Source organism: Berghia stephanieae, chromosome 5, assembly GCF_034508935.2.
Source record: "Berghia stephanieae isolate SIO BIC M18660-M18661 chromosome 5, UCSD_Bste_1.3, whole genome shotgun sequence".
NCBI classification, from domain to species: domain Eukaryota; kingdom Metazoa; phylum Mollusca; class Gastropoda; order Nudibranchia; family Aeolidiidae; genus Berghia; species Berghia stephanieae.
In genome coordinates this window covers 51,662,946-51,682,352 of record NC_088364.1, presented here as the reverse complement: position 1 = coordinate 51,682,352, position 19,407 = coordinate 51,662,946, and the positions used below count along the sequence as shown (strand labels likewise).

The 19,407-nt window shown below is 37.1% G+C and overlaps 1 protein-coding gene across 1 annotated transcript in view; it reads left to right on the top strand.

Annotated features, from left to right (window-relative positions):
- The first annotated feature begins 15,127 nt into the window (after positions 1-15,127).
- LOC144973154 (neuronal acetylcholine receptor subunit beta-3-like) overlaps positions 15,128-19,407 on the top strand; it is a 142,173-nt gene continuing 137,893 nt past the window's right edge. The window contains exon 1 of the mRNA XM_078915270.1: positions 15,128-15,279. The gene's annotated coding sequence lies outside the window, so the exon portion shown is untranslated. The remainder of the gene's footprint in view (positions 15,280-19,407) is intronic.

The window sequence follows — 19,407 nt, the reverse complement described above, 5'->3', positions numbered from 1 at the left end:
TGGAAGGAGAGGAACTGATGGAGTGGGCGGTTAGGGCTTGTGTGTGTGTGTGTGGGGGTGGGGGGGGGGGTACGTATGTGTGTGTGTGTGTTGGGGGGGGGAGGGGAATAGAGGAGGGGATTTGTTAAAAAGGACGCTGTGAGATAAGTGGGATTATTATTATTATTATTATTATTATTATTATTATTATTATTATTATTATTATTATTATTATTATTATTATTATTATTATTATTATTATTGTTATTATTATTAGTAGTAGTAGTAGTAGTAGTAGTAGTAGTAGTAGTAGTAGTAGTAGTAGTAGTAGTAGTAGTAGTAGTAGTAGTATCATCATCATCATAATTATTATTATTAATTTGATTTAATTAACGCCCTCTGATTCCTTGTGGAACATAGGACCGTAACAGTATTCCTCGTTCTGACTCGGTTTTTGGAGGTCTTCTTTATTTGGACCCAGGTTTGTCCGACTGCCTTCAACTCGGTCTCAATGCTTCGTCGCCATGTCTGCTTTGGGCGACCAACCCCCCTCTTTCCTTGCGGATTCCATTCTAACGCCTGTCCGGTGATATTGCTTTCAGGCTTCCTGAGGATATGGCCAATTAGCCACATTTCCTCTTCTTTATTTCAGTTTCAATAGGTGACTGGTTCGTTTTTGGTGTAGTTCTTCGTTTGTAATCATGTTTGACCATCTGATTAAAAGGATGTTTCTAAGGCACCTGTTTACGAATGCTTGAAGCTTGTTTGTGTTGTCTTTGGTCACTCGCCATCTACAAGCCGTATACCAGATCAGACTTCTCGTGTGTGTTGAATATCCGGATTTTATTTTTCAATGTAAGATTCCAGATTGGTCGAAGAGCGTTAAAGGCATATCATGCTTGATTTATCCGGCCTTGAATGTCTTCTTCAGTTCCTCCCTCTTTGCTTACTATGCAACCCAAATATACAAATTTATCCACATCCTTAATTTCTCTTTGGTGATGTTTTATAGGGTGAAATTGTTTATTGTTTACCTTCATCAGTTCTGTCTTTCCTGTACTTATTTGTAGTCCTGTTTTTGTTGCTTCTTTTGTGACTTTTTTTTACTTTTCTTGCACATCTGTTAGGCAGATGCCATCTGCAAACTCAAAATCATGAAGTTGGTTCGTGAGGGTCCATTTAATTCTGTTGGTGACAAAAGCAGCCTTGCCGAACTCCAGTTTTCACTGAGAAGGGTTCTCTTTATTTTCCATTGTGGATGACTTGGCAAGTAGCTGGATGATGGTCATAAATGTTATTAGGAAGCCATTGATGACATTTCTGTCCCCACTATCAAAGCTTTCTGGAAGAGTTAATGGTAAAATGGTCTATCTGGTTCTCTATCTTTCTGTCAGATGTCCATGTGGTCTTATGAATTGCCTTATGATCCTTCTTATTATCAAGTCATTGAACGCGCAAAAATCCATGAAGCTTTCACCATTTTCATTTGCTTCCCCAAACACCATGTTTTCCCAAAATGATTTTTCTATTTGTGTTGTCTGGTCCCACTTTTGCATTGATGTCTCTCATGACAATCTTATAGATCTCTCATTGGCATTTTGTCCAAAATTGCTTGAAGTTGCCCTCAGTATCTGCAACATTTGTGGGTGCATAACATTGTAAAACTGTGACTCTTCTTCCTTTGGAGTTAAATCTTGCAGCAAGTATCCTTGGAGACAGAGGTTCCCAAGACAGCATTGTTTTTGTTGCCTCATGTGCCATCAACAATGCCACTCCTTGCATATTATGTGGTTGACCTTCCTCCTGTCCAGAACAGATTATGGCGTCTCCACTTGTTAGTCTTGTATGGCCTGTTCCAGTCCATCTTGCCTCACGCAATCCCTATATCGTTAGATTATATATATATATATATATATATATATATATATATATATATATATATATGGATCTACCTGCTCACTTGGGCACTCTTGCCCGACTCGTATAGGGTTCTGATGTTCCAGGTCCCAATCCTGGTTTTGGCCTTGGTCGTCAGAAGAGTCTTAGACGCTTTGGCTTCCCAAATGCTTTCTCCAGCCCAAGTCACCATTTATATCACATCATCATCATCATCATCATCATCATCATCATCATCATAATGATCACCATCATCGCTTTCATTCTCAGCAGCAACAGCATTGACGTCACCATCTATATAACCGCATCATTTGGGCGACCATCATCATTCTCTTGATCATCATTACCCACATAATCAATCAAAATCATCTTCGATCATTATTATCAATCATCATTATCATCGCCAATGTCAAAACCATCATTATCTTGAGTATCGTCATAACAATATAGCTCTGTAATCATCTTTTTTATCATCATCATCATCATCATCATCATCATCATCATCATCATCATCATCATCATCATTATCATCATCATCATCATTATCATAATAATAATCATCATCTTTATCACTCACTCACATAAACACAAACACACACACACACACACACACACATATATATATTATATATATATATATATATATATATATATATATATATATATGGGGCGAAGTGACCGAGTGGTTAAGGCATTGCACTGTGACCCGGAAAGTCACGGGTTCGAGACCCGCTTCAGGTACTTTCTTTTTTTTTCCTTGGCCAAGATTATGAACCATCAATTTTCTCGAATGGACAACATGGGTGATTCCTGATGACATCAGACATCTTGTTTGATAAATTATCTATATTCCTTCGTGGAATGCCTAGGCGACGATATCCTATGATGCCATGGCGGAAGGGCATACTCAAATTTATATATATATATATATATATATATATATATATATATATATAGCAAGTATACAAATAATAGTCTCTTTATTCATCACCAAGGGGAAATTTGTCTTTAGGGTCTATTTCAAGGGAAAGCTGTAACAACCCAGCCATCAGCCGCAGTGCAGCGCCACAAAGTGTGTAGGGCTGGGCCGCCTGTTCAAGGCCATACTAATTCAAGGAGTCGAGTTAGGTACTTTCTTGGTGGGAAGCAAAGACAATACTTCTCTGCCACGTAACCCCAATGTCACTTAAAACCTAAGGCAATAAGGAACAACAGTGTGCTGTCAAAACACTGGTTCCAGTCTCCTTGGAAGTATAAAATCAGTCCTCAGGAGGACTTAGATACATACAGTGTGCAGCTATTCTTCTGGTTCCAGAGTGATGGCATCTTATTTTCTAGCTAAAGCTGATAATCAATTAAGATCATCCATCCTCGCTCTTTTATTTATTTATTTACCCTTTCGATAGGACCATATCACAAGAACCGCCCTATACATCATGCTACGTTATGATTCAATACGCCACCTATTGTATATTCATTGTCCATGGACCGGTTATATACTTCCAAGGAATTTTGAACCTGAAGAGAGAATGGTGTGACGTCACGACTTCTGTTTCCCATGTTATAGAAATAAGTAAGAAATATATAAAGACGAATCCCAATGATTACGCTCCTTGTCTTGTCATTCTGAATAACAATCCGTTGGGAGTTTAAAAAAATAGTTCAATTAGATTAACGTTACAGAAGCTTCTGGAATTACCTAGAGATATTGCGATGGACAGATGTAAATTGTTAGTTGTCGTCTGTGAAAGAACACAGCACGCAGGGATCGTAATGTCAGATGACCTTAATAAGTAAAATATGAAAAGAGCTTCGTATCGTATATATATATATATATATATATATATATATATATATATATATATATATAATATATATATATATATATATATATATATATATATATATATATATATATATATATATATATATATATATATATATATATATATATATTACCCACCGTCTCAAATTGCTTTTGTGGCAGGGTGGTATTGAACCTAGAAATTGAATATTTATTCAATACCATGGACATTCGGTAAAGTTTATAGATTTGCCTTATACTTATAAAGTAGAATAAATTTTGATTTATAAGTTTCATGAAACATTTTAACGTAAAATTAATTTCTTTGAATCCCATTCACTTTGACGTAATACTGGTTTTCCTAGAGCCGTTTTCATGTAGTGTATACATATTATTACTAGCACCATCATCATCATCATCATCATCATCATCAATATTATTATTATGGTCATCATCATCATCAATATTATTATTATCTTCATCATATCATCCTCATCATCATCACCCTCATCACCATCATCATCATCATCATCATCATCATCATCATCATCATCATCATCACCGTTTCATTTCCTTGCGACAGAGGTACAAAATTAACATGACGGGTTCATTTTATAAGTTCCTCTCTCATATATATATATATATATATATATATATATATATATATATATATATATATATATATATATATATTTACGACAGCTTAGTATTACGTGTCACGTTCCAGACGGAATTACATATTTTTTTAGAACTTCAATACTGAAGAGAGATTGGTTTGTCTGTTTTTTGTAATGAAATAAAAGGTAATAATATTATAAAAGAAAACACCCTGTTCTTCAATGCCACAATGACATGGAAGCACTTTAATCCTATCATGTGTAAAACAGTTCAATAAAAATATTTATTTTGTTCATGCCGGAGCATGCTTTGTCGTGTTTTTCTTCTACCAATAATCTGGACCAGACGGTTCGACAAGGACTCTGGGTGATACGGAGCTGCTGGAAGCTGTGGACAGTAAAATGGTAATAAACAAAGAACTGAATAAAACATCTCAAAATATCAAACAAGGAAAATAAACTAGCTTTTATATAGCGCAATATCCACTAAATGTGCTCAAAGCGCTTTACAAGGGATCCCTGGTCAACAGTAACATTTAACATTTAGGACGGGACATGACCGCCTGTTAGGCGATGTTACAATATTTTCAGACAGGGACAACGATGTTAACGGCGAGGTACTAATTTTACACCTGAGTACGGTTAGAAAATGTGGACTCAAGGACTCAACTATGCACCGAGCGAGGCTCGAACCCAGGACCTTCCAATCCGAAAGCGAGTGTCATACCACTAGACCATCTAGCCGCGCATGTCTCGGGCTCAAAACCCTACTTCAGCCAACAACAAAAAACAAACAATAAAAGCGTAAATACATTACTATTTGACAAACCAAAAATTTCTCTTTCGTTGATATGTTGTTTTTTTTTTTTAGTAATGTAGTTATTGTTTGGTATTTTGTTCTCTTTTTTTTTGTCATATCCATGTTTGTTTATTACTTTCTACAATGGTTCTACCATCGTATAGTAAAAACATTCTTCTTTTAATTTTGGCCAGAATTATTTTTTTTACAAAAGTAATCCTTGAGAGCCATTGGTTTATCCGGGTTTCTAGGACGTGAATCGGACAATAGCAATTGCTTACTAAACTACCCTTTTGATAGGATCCTAGTCTACCCAAACTACTTTCCGCCAGATCTAGAAGACCCGGCTACCCAATCACTATTGGGTGGACAAGGCCAGAGTGTCCGAAAATAATCTCGACTTCACCCCGGGGGTTTGATCTCGCTTCCTTTGTTCAAAGTGCTGTACCAAGTAACTGAGTTATCTGGACCCCAAGAAAAACATTGCATTGACGTATAATATTTAGACTTGAACTCTAGCCAGATAAGTGCTGAACTCTGAAAAGTAGTCCTCCAGAGTCAATAGGCCCATGGAGCGGGAGTTTATCCCGGTTTCTATAGCGTGAAACGGAGTATAGCAATTGTTTGCTACCCTTTAGATCAAAGGGACCGCGATCGATCCCGGGTGCAGTCGAGATTTTATTCTGACCCCCCTTCCCCCCCCCCTACTTTCCCCGTCAACCTAGCAGTGAATGGGTAGCTGAGTCGGGTAGATCTGGTGGAAAGTACTGTACGATAGAACTCTGAAAGATAAGCGTTTAAAAATTTGGCCAGAAAACACGTCATTAAAATATTGATTGATTTAAATGACCCTCAACTTGACAAAAACAGTTAAACCTGGGACTTCGCGAAGTTCGACGAGTTTGTTGGCCAAATTTTTAAATACGTGTCTTTTTCAGATTACGGCTGGTAACTTGGTTGAGCATGACTATAAATTTCGAGTTAGAATAAATGCCTGCACCCTTAGATTTACATATTACCAGGTCTGATAGCCGAACGCAATTATGGGCTTCTTTTATTTAATAATATTATTGTTGTTGTGGAAATATTTTGATTTGATTTGAAAGTATTTCCATTACAACAATGAGTTCGTCGCTATTTGTAACTAAGATCACGTTGCTTCGCCCCAAAACAAAACCCCTTAAATTTTCTTAATTCTTGCTATTTCGACCTAAAACAATATTTTTTCATCTAGTTCATTCCGACACAGTGGAACCGATAGCTCAGTTGGTAGAGCACTCGCGTCACACGCAAAGGTTCCAAGAATCTCATTCCCGTGAAGTCGAAATTTTTATCTGACCGTCCTGTCCACCCAGCAGTGATTGGGTAGCTTGGTCTGTACGATCTGGCGGAATGCACTTAGTTATAAACACTTGACAAGAGAGAGTGTTTATAACCCTATGAATGTGATTTAATTTGATTACACCGCTACTTATTCGAAATCATTCATAAATCAAGGAATTCCTTAAATTTATTAAGAATGGGGAAAAACAATTGAACTGAACTGAAAATCTGTCACTAGCCGCTCTCTCTCTCTCTCTCTCTCTCTCTCTCTCTCTCTCTCTCTCTCTCTCTCTCTCTCTCTCTCCCTCTCCTCTCTCTCTCACACAAACACACACACACACACACACATACACACACACATGCATTAGTTGTATGTAATTACGTCATCAATTAGATATTAGATAATTTTTTTTAATTATCCTTTTGCGCCACGATATCATAAGACATCGTCGTCTAGGCATTCCACGAAGGAATATAATAATAATAATAATAATAATAATAATGGTATAGATTTATAGTGCGCCAAACATCCCTTCATCAGGAGGGCTCTGGGCGCATAACAAAGATCAACTTAATAATGAAGCCCTAACACAGTACACGAACAACGCTAATTATACACATAATCAAAAGAAAGCCTGTCGGAATAAGAATGTCTTCAATCGACGCTTGAATTCCTCTAGTGAAGACGAAGAACGTATCTCTAGTGGTAGTAAATTCCACAACCTTGGACCAGAATGCTGAAAGGCGCGTTCACCAGCCTTCACTCGACAGCGGGGTGTTTTCAATTTGAGGTCGTTCGTTGATCGAAGCGATCGCTGTGGTTTATACCGTTCAACGAGGTTTGAGAGATATGCTGGTGACGAGCCCTCCAGGCATTTGAAAACGATAGTTGAAGATTTATATTTAATCCGCTGGTCCACTGGCAGCCAATGCAGCTGCTGTAGTAATTCGGGAGCTGCAGTTTTTCTGTCTTTCTGTAGTACAACGCGGGCTGCCATGTTCTGTATTTTCTGGAGTTTGTTTATTTTGTCCTTTGTGAGACCAACAAACAGTGCATTGCAGTAGTCCATTTTCGGGAATATCAAAGATGTTACCAATTTGTTGCAAGTTTCCATATTAATAAATGGTCTGATTGTTCTGATATTTCTTAGAATGCAGATAGCACTTGTTCTCACATTGTTAATATGTTTGTTCATAGACAGATCACTCTCTAGGGTGATGCCGAGATTTTTTGCTGATGTTGTGAGTTGTATTTTATCATTTTCGTTGATTGTCAGTGCCAGTGTAAATGGATCTGTCTTATTATTTGAACTAGCAATGAATAAGGCTTCCGTCTTGTCGCCATTTAATTTTAATCTATTTGCAGACATCCATCTCATCACATGGTTGATGCATTGTTCGTAAACAGTTATCTTTGAAGCTATATCGGATTGCAAACACATGCTATATATCTGGGTATCGTCGGCGTACATATGGTAAGCGAGAGAATGTTGCTCTAAGATTCTCACAACAGGGGAAGTGTAAAGTACAAAAAGGACTGGACCTAAAACGGATCCTTGAGGTACACCAAAATGAAGGTCACGCTCTGACGAAGTTACTTCCCCAATTAAAACTGATTGAGTTCTTTGAGTAAGATATGATGCAAACCAGTTTAGAGCAGTGCCCGATATGCCGAAAGTAACTTGTAGCCTTCGAAGTAGTATGGCATGGTCGATGGTGTCAAAGGCCGCCGAAAGATCGAGAAGACTAAGGATGGTGGTTTTTCCTTGATCAATAATTTGCAGCAAGTCATTTGTGATTCTCATCAATGCTGTTTCTGTGCTATGATTTTGCCGATAGGCCGATTGAAAGCACTCATCGAGGTTATTATGTTTCACGTGACAAGAAAGTTGTTTTAGTACAATCTTTTCTAGAATTTTGGAAATGAATGGTAGATTTGATACAGGCCTAAAGTTTTTAAAATTATCACTGTCAAGTCCCGCTTTCTTCAACAATGGCTTCACCAATGCTTTTTTGAAGCTTTCTGGAACAACTCCCTCCCTTAATGATTGATTAATCAATTCAGTGATGTAAGGTGCAAGTTCATCAATACACTCCTTCAAAAGGGATGTTGGTAAAGGGTCGAGCCTACATGATTTGCTAGGACTAGAGAGAATCGTTTTCTTTGTGTCATTTATTGAAATTTCTTTGAAAGATGTTAAGGGTTCACCATAAAAAGAGGTATATTCTGCTTCTGTTTCGTCTGTGTCAAGTTCACTCCGTATCGTTGTTATTTTATTCATGAAATACTCTACAAAGCAGTCCGCGAGTTGCTTGTCGTCAGTGTGGTGTGGCAGGCTTGTTTTGATCTCTTTGCCTAGAAGCTTATTTGAGATTTTATAAAACTCCTTCGGACTTTTTATGTTATCAACTTTATCAAGATAGTAGATACGCTTTGCCTTAATTGTCGCCTCTTTGAGTCTATGTTTGAATGATATGTAAGTTTCCTTATCAATTGTCAGGCCAGATTTTTTCCATTTCTTCTCCGCTTTTCTTTTCTCTTTCTTTATACGTTTTACCTCCAAATTGTACCATGGTGATTCTTTTCTGATTTTCACAGATCTTGTTGTGAGAGGTGCGTGCTTATCCATAACACTAATAACTGCTTTATCAAAATTGTCACCAGTCACTTCTTTCTCACAATGTGTAGTTAGAGAGTGAGAGAGGTCCGCTTTAAATAGTTCTATGTCAATTTTCTTCAAATCTCTCGAAACAACTATTTTTTTTGTTTTTGTGTCGTGTACTGTCCCCCCTCTGATGCCAAAAGATATTAAATGATGGTCTGAAATGCAAAGATATAGATAATTCATCAAACAAGATGTTTGATGTCAACAGAAATCATCCATGTTGTCCAAGTGAGCAAATTGGGGGTTAATAATCTTGCTCAAGGAAAAAAAACGAAAGTGCCTGAAGCGGGACTCGAACCTGGGGCATCCGGATCACAGTACAATGCCGTAACCACTTGGCCACTTCGCCCCCAGATATTAGATAGTATACCAATAATTAAACCCAAGACGTTGATAATGATGATGATAATTAATGATAATGATGATGATGATGATGATGATGATGATGATGATGATGATGATGATGATGATTATGAAGAAGAAGAAAGAAAGAAAGAAAGAAAGAAGGAAAGAAAGAAAGAAAGAAAGAAGAAGAAGAAGAAGAAGAAGAAGAAGAAGAAGAAGAAGAAGAAGAAGAAGAAGGAGGAGGAGGAGGAGGAGGAGGAGGAGGAGGAGGAGGAGGAGGAGGAGAACTAGTAGGAGAGGAGGGGGAGTAGAAGGAGTAGGAAGAGGAGGAGGAGGAGGTAGAGGAGGAGGAGGAGGAGAAGAAGAAGGACTTCGATGAGAAGGAGGGAAAGGAGGAAAAAGAGAAGAAAGATACGGAGAGGGGAAGGTGTAGGTATGATAATATTTAGCTGTGGTGGTAGTTTCGTTATCGGGTAAGTTCAATGACAGCTCTGGGTCATTCTGGCCGTGTCGGTGATGAGATGAAAAATCACTAATACTGTATTATTGATGGGGAATATCAATACATTTATCATAACATTACTTTGAACTTGTAGAATATCGCGATGTCGGTCAGGGTGATATTACAAGTTTATTAGTGGTGGTGGTGGTGGTGGTGGTGGTTGTGGTGTTGGTGGTGGTGGTTGTGGTGGTGGTGTTGGTTGTCGTGGTGGTGGTGGTGGTTGTGTGGTGTGGTGGTGGTGGTTGTGGTGGTGGTGGTGGTGGTGTGGTGGTGGTGGTGGTGGTGGTGGTGGTTGGTGGTGGTGGTGGGTGGTGGTGGTTGTGGTGGTGGTGGTGGTGGTGGTGGTGGTGGTGGTGGTGGTTGTGGTGTTGGTGGTGATGGTTGTGGTGTTGGTGGTGGTGGTTGTGGTGGTGATGGTGGTTGTGGTGGTGGTGGTGGTGGTTGTGGTGTTGGTGGTGGTGGTTGTGGTGGTGGTGGTGGTGGTGGTGGTGGTTGTGGTGATGGTGGTGTTGGTGGTGGTGGTTGTGGTGGTGGTGGTGGTGGTTGTGGTGGTGGTGGTGGTGGTGGTGGTGGTTGTGGTGGTGGTCGTTGTGGTGGTGGTGTTGCGTCCTTGAAAACGACTCTATACCCTTATTCTCTCACCCTTCTCATGTGCAATTGAGTAGGTACTTAAGCCCCAAACAGCATTGACTCTATAGGAGAAAAAAATATATAATATCGTCTGACAGATATCATGTTTCGTCCTACATGTTAAGTATTGCTGTTGGCTAAGGACCCATTGTAAAGCAAGTTGAACACGATTTGTGGATATTGCCCTATATACATGCTCAAGTTTGTTGGTGTAGACGGTATTGTGGTGGTCATAGTGGAGGTAGAGATAGTGGTGATGGTGGTATGGTAGTAGGTGGTGGTGTTTGTCATTGAAAGGGTTTAATTGTTTTTTTTTTCTTTTTGGCTTCGTTTCCCATGCTTTGTGATTATTTTGTTGCTGTTGTTGTTGTTGTTGCTGTTGTTGTTGTTGTTGGTGGTGGTGTTCTTGTTGCTGTTGTTGTTGGTGGTGGTGTTGTTGTTGTTGTTGTTGTTGTTGTTGTTGTTGTTGTTGTTGTTGTTGTTCAGTTTAGTTGATTTTTTTTTCTTATTTTTTTGTTGTTTATTTTGTTTTCTATTTATTTTTTTTATTTTTTTTTTTTTTTGGGGGGGGGCTTGTTTTTATCCGGTTTAGTTGCTTCTTTGTTTTGTGTGTTAGTATGTTTGTTTTTTATTTGTTGTATTTGGACTTATCTGGGTGAAATGACGACTGTTTGTGTTTATGTTTATTTACGGAAGGTGGTTGTCGTTGGTGACTTTCTATTTTGATACACGTCATTATTTCATTTCAGTTTTTGTTTCTCATGATATCCTTGTTTCTTTCAGAAAGTGACGGATCGCTTTGTGTGTATTTGTAAGAATGTTTGTATGTGTGTGTGTTTATTTCAGGTTCCGTTAATATTCGTTTAACCCAATTCTTTACCGTTTTACCCCCGCCAGATTTTTGCATCAGCCTTGATCGCAAATCCGTTTATTCAACGTAAACACTTAAGACTTGTTGTAAAAGAGCCTGGGGTTCTCCATGGTTATTTTGTCAGACCATCTACCTGTTGTTTTAAAATTCTTTTTTATCTCAGAAGGATGTAAAAGTTGTGCGTAATTTGTTCTTAAAACTTTCGTCTGTAAACAAAGCCGTTCTAAGGCATGTGAAATTGAAAGGATTCCGTCTAATGACAATAGGGAAGAAAAGTGCGCTGTCAAAAAAACTGGTTCCAATCTCATTGGAAGTGTAAGACCACTCTTCCGGAGGACTGGATACTACATACCTTGCGCAATCGATCTTCTGGTTTCAGAATGATGGCATCTCAATTTTAGTCTAAATATATTGTGGTCGTCAATAAAGCTAATCTATCCTCCGTAATCTTAAAAATCTGTCTAGACATCATGCTGCTAAAATAGTTATGCCACCTTATGACTTAATATTTAACCTATTCATTGTTTATACATTGTCCGGAGGACAGGTTACTTACTTCCAAGGCTTCTTGAACTGGAAAAAGATAGGTGTATGCACACGTCACGACTTCTCTGCCCACGTAGGGAAATAATTGGTCGTGCCACCAAGGGCAAAAGTAATAAAAGAGGACTAAGAATTAATACATCTTTATGAATCTGCCTCACCAGTCGGGTCTAATTTCGATATGGTTTAAAGTAAAACTTTATGTATCTACTAGCGTTACATTATCCAAATTGTGATGAGCAAAATTGTCAACTCTGGCATATCGCAACATAACTCAGAATTAATTCCTGTTCCAAGAACGTGTGGTTATGAAGTACTTTTGATTCCCATGTAAAGGTTTGTAATGTTGACAATGAATGTACATTTTGTGTTAGCGTTAGTCTTAGACTTGACCTCAGATAATTCTCGTAGATTTTCCTTTTCGAGAAAAACGCACCCACACTTTTTTTTCTCATTCTCTTTAGTGTTGCTCTGTTTTAAAACTTAAGATTATCTTTGAACCTAACATTCTTGTTCCTAATTTTATTCTATATTGAACATGTTATGTCTGTTTGTTTTAAATTTAATGAAAAAAAAAAGTAATTGTGGGCAATCACTCGTACACGGGGCCCGAGAGAGGGGGGGGGGGGGGTCCTGGTAGCTAACTTCATAGAGCACTCGCTTCACACGCAACGGGGCCAAGATCGATCCCGGGTGCTGTCGAGATTTTTTTCCAGATCCCTTTGTGCATCCAGCAGTAAGTGGGTAGCTGGATCTGTTCGATTTGGTGGAAAGTGTATATATAGCGTCCTAGCGTCCAAAGGGTAGACAGCAATTGTATTGTCCGTTTCACGCTATAGAAACCGGGATAAACTCCGGCTCCATGGGGTCTTACGGCTCTGAAGGACTACTACTAGTGCACGTTAAAAATCTTAAAACGTGTTTAAGGTACAGGGCTAGACAAAGAGGAGAGAAAAAGTCAATAGAACAACAACATCATTGTGCAATGTCGAACATTGTGCGGCTAGGTGGTCTTGTGGTATGACACTCGCTTTCGGACGGGAGGTCCTGAGTTCGAGCGTCGCTCGTCGCAGACTTGAGTTCTTGGAAAAAAAAATCTCTTTATTCACATTCTCTCACCGTACTCAGGTGTAAAACGAGTACCTGGCCGTTTACAGCGTTATCTCTCCGAAAAAATTGCAATATCGCCTAACAGGCGTCATGTCACGTCCTACGTGTTAAGTGTTGCTGTTGGCCAGGGATCCCTTGTAAAGCGTTTTGAGCACGTTTAGTAGATATTGCGCTATATAAAAGCTCCAAAAAAAAGCTCAACATCATAAAAGAATCGGTCTTCTTGTACTCTATGATTTTATTTACGAATATAATCTATTTATTATATTTTTATCTATTTGTTTGTTTATTCCTTAATATACTTTTTTATCGATTGGTTTAACTTTTAATTTACTGTTAAACTCATATAAGTAGGTACTTATTCTATCCTTCTTTTTTTTAATTCTGGCACATTATCGCACACATATTTTCATAATTTGTGCATGACGTACAATGCACACTATTTGAACGAAATATTAAGTTTTATCACACCACATAAAATGTACACACTAGTCGTAATGCAAACGAAAGCGATTCGCGGACCGAGCATAAACTGAATAATGTGTTTCTAGATGAGATCTATGAATACGATATCATTATTATTAACCCTTTTTAGGTGGCGTTAGATTTTACTCAATCTGACAACCTATTTTACGTTTTTTTTTCACTAAGCTAGCGTGATCAGTGGCTGGATGGGTTGAGTGATAGCAAAAAATTCTGATCCCAACGTTGTGTCCCTGGGTAAGGCACTTACCACTCATTGCCCCATTCGACTCAGATGTGAATGAGTACCCGGATATAGGCAGTGACGGATGTTGGAAGGGTTTAGTATAAATAGGACATCTAACAGGCGACTGGTACTGTATGAAATGAAATAAGGCTCCAAATGGCCTGCTGGGAGAATAAATGAAACATTGTGAAGTGCATTGAACATTGATACATCCGTGGGAATGGTCTATAGAAATGTTCATATTTTGAATAAATTTATTTATTGAATCAACAGCGGCGCGGCTCGAGCTGGATTTAGATAGAACGAAGTTGACATCACTCATCTTTGTTATTGCTTTTTGCTATCCGCGTTTATGAGTAATTCTCACTAAACTGTATTAACCAGACTATAAATGTTCAAGGTTACACATAGTTTTGTGTGTTGGTCCGTTATATTTCCGGATGGCAATGTTGTGAGCTTCTTAGCCAAGCGCATACTATCTATAACGCCCTCGTCATATCTATGACGAAAGTCTCATTTTGAAAACTTCTTTGGTTTGGTAAAAGTAACGTTTTGGATAACCTGCATTACTCGTGTCATCATCGACCAAGTGTGCTTTAATAGCCTAAAACTGAGTGAATCCTGTTTTTATTTTTGAAAATGTCTTGGTATTTGTAAAAAATAATATAAACCTTTAAAATACCAATAAAATAAATGCGTGGCACAAATGAAGTTGTTTTTCATAAAGAATAAGGAGTCGTTCGATTTTACGACATCCAGCACACCAATGACGGGCAAGAGTGTGTGGGATAACCAAGCGTTAGTCTTACCTTAGTCTTGAGTTTGTAACAGCCGTAATATAAATTGTTATGTAGAAGGAACGAAATTGACCGTCAATCAGCTGTTTGTTATTGTTTTTAGACCGCTATTTTGGTGATTAGTTCTCACTAAATTTTATTATTATCACTCAGACTATAAACGTTTAAGGTTACACAGTTTGTGTGTTGGTACGTAATATCCGACTGGCAGATGTTTGTTTTCCTAAACGCATAGCATTAATATAATAAAATATAATTTGAATGAAATTGATCTCGTAGAAAAAAGGTTAATCTTGATAATAATATATTAATTTTTTTTAAATTGAAATAAAAACAAAACAACAGAAGGAGCACGTCACGCTTGAGGCACGCCGTCCGATACTCATTACAAACGAACACGAGTGGGAGCCGGTGATGTTATGATCGTGCATGCATCCTCACCCTCCTCCTTCTCCTCCTCCTTCTCCTTCTCCATCTCCATCCCTGCCTACCGCACTGACTTTCCCCACCGTCGTCGTCTATCTCCCCTCTGGCGTGAGTTTGTTTGGGTACTCACCATCACCTACTCCACTTATCTATTGAGATCGAAAGCACATTTATACGGATTACCGGTGTTTAACTGTTTGAACAACAAGATGGCAATGAATATTATTGTTGTTGTCATTACTGTGTGTTGGTGATATGTACAGTAAGTTATCTTTTGTCAATTTCTTCATGTTTTTTTGTGTGTTTACAGTTGTGTGTATGTGCGTGAATTAGTTTATTTTTAACCGTTCTGTTGGAGTTTCATTTTATTTATATAATTATTACCTCACATTGTGATAAAGAATATTTTGATTAATTACTAATTACTGGTGTGGGTTTTATTCAATTATTTAATCTTATCTCGGGAATCTAATGGATAATAATTAACATTGTATATCTAGAAGTGTGCCCACTTTACGATCAATTTAGCTTTATCTCATTTGTATTTGTGTTTATAGTTCTGGCATTCTGTGTTTAGCATATTCATTTGTATTTGTTTATTCCGCCCTCTTCTCTACTGTATAATGAACGAATTTTTTGTTTACTTTTGGCCAGAAACATTACCTTCATATGTTGATAGATGTTGTATTAATATGACCAACAACTGGTCAAAATCCCAAACCGACCCCATGATAGGTTTTATAAATGTCTTAAAGTTTACAACAAGTTTAAGGGGTTGGGGAGAGGCTTCTGAATATATCGATATTTGAGGTCACCTTTTATGGCTTAGTTTAAAAAGGTGCTTGTCATTTTACGACAGTACTTGTCTATCTATGTGATATGAATATATATAGGCATCAAGGTTTTTTCTGTCGTACTCTGAAACAAAGCATTTTTTTTTTTTTACAATTTTGGCCAAAAACTCGTCCTTCAAATATCGATCGATTGAAATGACCCTCATTTGCCAAAAAAAAAAAATAATAAATAAATAAAACTCAAACCTGGAACTTCTGGTTGAAGTCCAATGTGTGAGAGTTTTTGACAAGAAGACGGTCATTTTGAACGACGAGTTTTCTGGCCAAAATTTTGAAAACGTGTTGTTTTTTTTTTGTTTTGTTTTTCACAGTATATATCTAGCTGTTTTGGGCATACATTCTTGTAATGCTCGGTTTGTTTATACTATAAGACAATGCCTAAATCATTTTCTAACTCTACTACCACGAGTCTGTGGTTTACGATAGATTGCGATATAAATAAGGATAAAAACTATTCCATATTAACCCTCTCCTTACCAACCATAGGAAAATCGTCACGTTCAATTGCGATGCAAACAAACCCTTTTATTGTTCTGATTATTCTGAAACACTACTGTTTCATGCATCCTGTTTTGTTGATAAAGGGGAAACCCGACACGTCCATTTTATCTGTTTTCGTATATTAAATTGAAGCTTACATTCAAATTCACATTGTTATTTATTTCTTTGAACTTCGAGCAGCAACATTTACACTTATATTCTTCTGAAGGTGTTCCGTACTTTATTTATCCTATTTCGAGTAATTGAATTCAATTTTAGTTTAAATCTTTCCATTTATCTTTTTAAAGACAGTGATGTATTTTGTGAGTGGCATTCGATGATTGGAATAGTGAAATACGATAGGAATTTATTCAAACCACCTGTACCGCGTCTCATATCTCTCTCTCTCTCTCTCTCTCTCTCTCTCTCTCTCTCTCTCTCTCTCTCTCTCTCTCTCTCTCTCTCTCTCTATATATATATATATATATATATATATATATATATATATATATCTGTCTATCTATCTCTATCTATCTATCTATCTCTATCTATCTATCTATCTCTATCTCTTTATCTATCTTTATCTCTCTCGCTCTATCTCGCACTTTCCAGCAGTGTATGTGTGCGTGTATGTGTGTGTGTGTGTGTGTGTGTGTGTGTGTGTGGATATGTGTATATCCTCTCTCACATTGTCTCTGACCCTCTCTTTCTCTCTCTCTCTCTCTCTCTCTCTCTCTCTCTCTCTCTCTCTCTCTCTCTCTCTCTCTCTCTCTCTCTCTCTCTCTCTCTCTCTATCTCTCTCTCTCTCTCTCTCTCTCTCCATTCTATTGTTAACAGTTTTTTATCTCACATCTTTGCATCTGTTTATGTTCAGTTTTAACCTTGACTTTCATAAAAGTTATCAGCTCACTATTTATCACAAAGACGCTGATTCTACTCATTGTAAACCTGTCGAGGATCATATCTTTGCGTGCTTGCATAGTCTATAAATAGTACATGTACACTTAGAAAGAAAACACATTTTAACAATTTTGGCCTGAAAACTCGTCCTTCAAATATCGATCGATAAAAATGACTCTAATCTAGTCAACAACAACAAAAAAAAGCCTGAAACCCAGGACTTCCTTGGACATTTTCTTGAAGTCCCAGGTTTGAGAGTTTTTGACAAGATGAGTGTCATTTTAATCGATGGATTTTTAAACTCGAATCTTTTTTTTCTGGCCAGAATGTGAAAATGTGTTTCTTCAGAGTTACCGCTGCATATTCCTATTGTTCTCAACAACAACATCATTATCAAGAGGTTGCTATTTCTTACCTCATATCACAAAACATTAGAACCAACAACAGAGACAGGCATGGCCGTGGCCTAACGCATCCATTTCGCTCTATCTCAGTTATTTCATGTCTTCGGTAAGGCTGAACTAGTTTATACAATTAAGTCTAAATTTAAAATGATCAGGAAAATATGACTAAATATTCCATTTTTTAGCCTATTAAGTAACTCCATCGGACACAATGCAGGTATAGATAGCATGAAGATGACGTCACTAAGGTATTTGTTATTGTTTTTATGCCATCCACTTTTATGAGTAATTCTCCCTAAACTGTATTAACAAGACTATAAAAACGTTTAAAGTCACACATGGTTTGTGTGTTGGTCCGTTATACTAACGGAACAACACACGAAACTTTGTGTAACCATGAAAATTTATAGTCAGGCAAGTACAGTTTAATGAGAATTACTCATAAACGCGGATGACAAAAAAAACGATAACAATGACGTGAGTGACGTCAACTTCGAACTATCTCTTTGTATACGACCCTCTCTTCTGTTTCTTTTTATTATTATTATTATTATTATTATTATTATTATTATTATTATTATTATTATTATTATTATTATTATTATTATTATTATTATTATCATTATTATTTCTTCTTCTCTTCGTCCTTCTCTACTTTTGATATCAGTTTTACAATAACAAATCATAATGGCTGCCTATATATATAACAAGATATAACATGTATCAAGGAATGGATTCTCTTGGATTACCTTTTTGGATTACCTTCTTCTTCTTCTTCTTCTTCAGCTAACAACAAATTTGATATCAAACTTCTTAAATTTCTGTGGTGTTGTGTGTTTAATGTCTCATCTTTTGTTTGTTTAGATTCTATATCTTTTGATGTGTTATTTTTATTTATTTGCCTATTTATTTTTTGTATGTTTATTATTCGTTTTTCTTGGGTTTCTTTCGTTTTTCCTATTGTTTGTTTTTCTCTATTTGGTCTCTTCCCCCCACCCCCCCCCCCCTTCCTCACCTCTTTAAAATGAATTTTGTTTGTTTGTTTTGGGATTTGTTTTAATTTTCTTACGTTTTTTTTTTCGGTTTATCTTTAAAATTTGTGTCTTTTTTGCTTTTCTACTTTTTGTGTCCATTGAAATTATTTGTTTCCTTATATCATTAATTTTTGGAACAAATGATCCCGATTTTTAAAAGCTTCCAGTACTTTGTTTTCCTTTCCCTTTCGTTTTAAATAAATTGATATTCCAAGCACTAGTAATAGAATAAGTACGAAACGCCTCGTTAGATCTACTTACATTCTGTAATTTGTCGTCGTTGCGAAAATAAATAAGTTGTTGCCAAAATATGTTTACATGTTTTTTTTAGTTTAACTAATAGTTTATCCCAATTACATTTTTCAATCTCTTTTTTAAGTCGTAAATTGGCAGGGGTTTTATAAGTATGTCTACATATCCATTTAGAAAAAAATGAATCTCAAACGGTGTTTACGGCGCAAATAAAATGCCAATTGCCAAATTGTTAACACTACTCAGGGCAATCGTTAAATTCAATTAATTGATGTTATGCGTTTCGGTAAAATACTCTCAACATCCGCCAGATTGATATAACTTATCAACACACAAAACTATGTGTAATCTTAAACATTCATAGCCTGATTGATCATGGTAACAAATCGCCCATACAATAACAAAGAGTTGAGTGATGTCAGCCTTGTTCACTTCATGCCACATTGCCTTTAGAAACAGCTTGTAA